Genomic DNA, 3,546 nt, shown 5'->3' on the forward strand with positions numbered 1-3,546 from the left:
AGGCTCCATCCACGTTCTCGGATGCTTGTGGACATGACCTCCTGGCACGCGGGAGCCCTCCTGGCCAAGGTCACAGAACACAGCTACCCCAATAAACATTTCCAGAACACCTGTGGGCCAGTGGTGGTCGGGTGCCCAACTCACTGTCGCGTCCACTTTGTGTCTGTGATGCTTGTGCAGGGACCCTGGCTGCCCACTCTTCCCTCACAGAGTCTGTGACAGCACATTCTCATCGGGCACCTGTTGGTTCTGGGGATTCACATGAACGCAAAGCTCTTTGGTTCTCTCCACGTCAGGAACAGAGTGAGTGAGCTTAGCAGGTTGGTTGTGTTTTCACTAGACTTTGGAAAGACCTCGGGGCATTCTGCTCTGCCTGATAACTTCAGCACGTGCTTCTTTCAGGGACAAAGTCACCAAATGTCAGAACCCTCAGCGCCTTGTTTAGGCGGCCTGTCCTTTCCCACAGCACCAGCTCCCTTTGCGTGGCCCTCGGCACAGGGCCAGGCAGCAGTCAGGCTCGTTCTCAGCTTGGTTTGTGCTTGCTTCTGAAAAGGGTTTCTGAGCCAGGGCTCCACCTTCACCTCAGGGTGACAGGACCAGGCCTCCTCCCTGGAGTTTTGCTACATCAGCTCCGAGCTCTACCACATAGGGAACACTATGTACTCTGGCATCTTCCAGGCTCCGTTTTTACTTCCTGATAGTTTTCCAGCCTTCTCCACCACAGCCAATGCAGGAGACCCTTTGTTATACAGCTGTCCTTTCTCTGATAAAAGTGTTTTCTACTGGCCCTTACCTCTCCCCCACATGCCGACCTTCCTCCCACATGTCGAACTCCCCAACTGGTTCTTTTGAAACTCATTTTGGTGATTATTTAATGTTTAGACTATTCAGCAGACTTTATAAAAGAGATGGCTGCAGGGCGCATGAAGTATCCAGATGATTGTCCCGTACAATTTTCTGTCTGATGAGTTAGGATCGTTTAGGCATCCTGGGGCTGTTGTGTCTTCAGAGCAGCTGAGATGAGGTGCTGCCTGGCTCCCCACCAAGGCTTGTGCCACCTGCTCAGTAACCCTCAGACACACAGCACCTCAGAGACCACCCTGCCCAGAACGAGCATATGCAGTGAAGGTGGGAAGAGGTGTACAGATGTCCCTATACTACTCACAAGTTAAATATATGTCAGAATGTCCTATATAAAGCGGAATTGGGGGCTTGGGCGGAAATATTTTGAATATTAATTTATTTTTAAAGATGCAAGTTAGGACTTTGTGCAAGGTATTTTTGTAAATGCTTTTCAAACTATTGGTCTTTGGTAGTTTCTTTTGCTGCCACCAAACTGATAAGATGCTATTGAGATGTTTAAATAAAGAGATTTAATTTTTAAACGTGTATGTGATGTTTCAAATGAATACTAAATCACTTCTTTTCTCAACGTTCTTGTTTCAGCCATGGGGTGGGGTGGGGGCAGTAAGCTGCTGCTGCCATTGTTGGGTTGTCCATGTGGCTGGAGGTGCCCTGCAGAGGTTGTCCTGTAGCCTCGCTTATGGGGATCCTACCTGGATTGCTGATGCCCTGTGGGCCTGAGGTGAGCTGCCATTCCACAGGATCCTGCTGTCCATGTGCACCTCACCAGGGGCAGACGAGGGCCAGTCTCACAATAACAACCAAACAGAGTTTACTGGTCACCTACCTGCTAGAATTTGGGCAATAGAGACAAGGTCCTGGGAGGGCAGGTCTGCAAACATGGGTGTGGGCGCAGGGGCCAAGGACAGGAAGGTCAAGGCCCTGGGAAGGATGGGGCTGAGAATACCAGGAGGTAAGGGGGGTAGAAGGATGACATTTTGGGAGGAAAGGACAGGGCCTGGTGGGGTGATGTGAGCAGAACCTGGCTGAACCCTGGAGAAGCCCAAGCTTGTCCCAGGCCAGGGAGGCGGCCAGAGAGATGGTCATGAATGCTCCTGGGGCATTCAGCATCTGCAGCCCCTATTGTGTGCAGGACGAGTCCTCACACCCTGGTTGTGTCCTGAGAGCAGCCCTCTTTGTCACTTCTCCCCTGTACCTGCCAACACTCCTGTCTTACAGTGTCCCCGAGACCTCAGAGATTACCCCCAGAAGAACAGTGTGCCTCTGCGCCCTGCAAGCCTGTCCAATAGCCCATACTCACTTGGGTTGGATGCAGCCTTGGGCCTCTTATTCATGCTGCTGCCACAAAGGCCATACGTAGACCTCAGGGCAGTGCCAGCCTCACATTCTGTGTACCTGGCTTTATCACTGGTCAGAAACAAGCCATGTCCTTGAAAAACTTCTCTTTTAATGGCTATGCGGTCTTCGAGCTGCACAAGTGGATCCGTTTAGAGGGCCCGACCCCATGTGATTCTGCCCAAAGCATCCTTGATTATAGCAACTCAAGGTTTGAATTTGTTCTTCAGTTCCTTGAGCTTAAGAAATGCTGAGCGAGTTCACCCCTTTTGATTTTCTGACTCCTGCTCCTTGCATATTTCATTGTAATATTTTGCTTTGTCATCCCGTGCTGCCTTTTGGAATCTTCTGTTCAGCTCTTTAGTATCTTGAATTCTTCCTTCTGCTTTGGCTTCTCTGTCCTCCAGTGCAATCTTCAGTTTATTCTGACATCCATTTTGGTCTTTTCTTCCTCTGCCTTTGTAATGACCGTTTGCACTCTTCCTGCATGATATCCTTGATATCCTCCCACAACTCATTTGGTCTTTGCTCATTAGTGTTCAAAGCCTCAAATCTGGTCCTGACATGGTTCTGAAATTCAGGTGGGATAGACTCAAAGTCATATTTTGGTTCCCATGGATTCAGTTTAATTTTCCCCAGCTTCAGCTTGAACTTGCATATGATTAGTTGGTGGTTTGTTCCACAATCAGCTCCTGGCCTAGTTTTCACAGCTGATATTGAGCTTCTCCAGCGGTTCTTTCTGCAGATGTAATCAATCTTATTCCTATGCATACTATCCGGTGAAATACATGAGTATAACATGTATTTGTTTCTTATAAAATGTATTTGCAATGAATAAGTCATTGATTGTGCAAAATTCAATCATTCTATCTCCAGCTCCATTTCTGTCACCGAGTCCATGTTTTCCAACTACTGAATCTTCTCTGTTCCCAACTTTTGCATTCCAGTCAGCCATTATTATCAATGCATCTTGATTGCACGTTCGATTGATCTCCGACTGTAAAAGTTGGTAGAATCATCTATTTCTTCTTCTTTGGCTCTGGTTGTTGCTGCTAATATCTGAATGATAGTGGTGTTCACTGGACTTCCTTGTATGCGTATGGATATTATCCAGTCACAATATTGTATTTCAAGATGGATCTAGAAATGACTTTAACTACAAAAGCAACCCTATTTTTATTTTTATATTAAATGATCCAGGAAGTATTAAAAGAAGATGGAAAGAATATACTGAGTCACTATCAAAAGGAATTGACGGACACAGAAGAATTTAATGAAATAGGAGCAAGAGCCTACGGTGATGAAGGAAGAAGTTCAAGCTGCTTTGAAGGAAATAGCAAAAAATAA

This window comes from Elephantulus edwardii, unplaced genomic scaffold (genome assembly GCF_000299155.1).
Source record: "Elephantulus edwardii isolate Elephantulus edwardi_28Jun2011 unplaced genomic scaffold, EleEdw1.0 scaffold00080, whole genome shotgun sequence".
Lineage (NCBI taxonomy): Eukaryota > Metazoa > Chordata > Mammalia > Macroscelidea > Macroscelididae > Elephantulus > Elephantulus edwardii.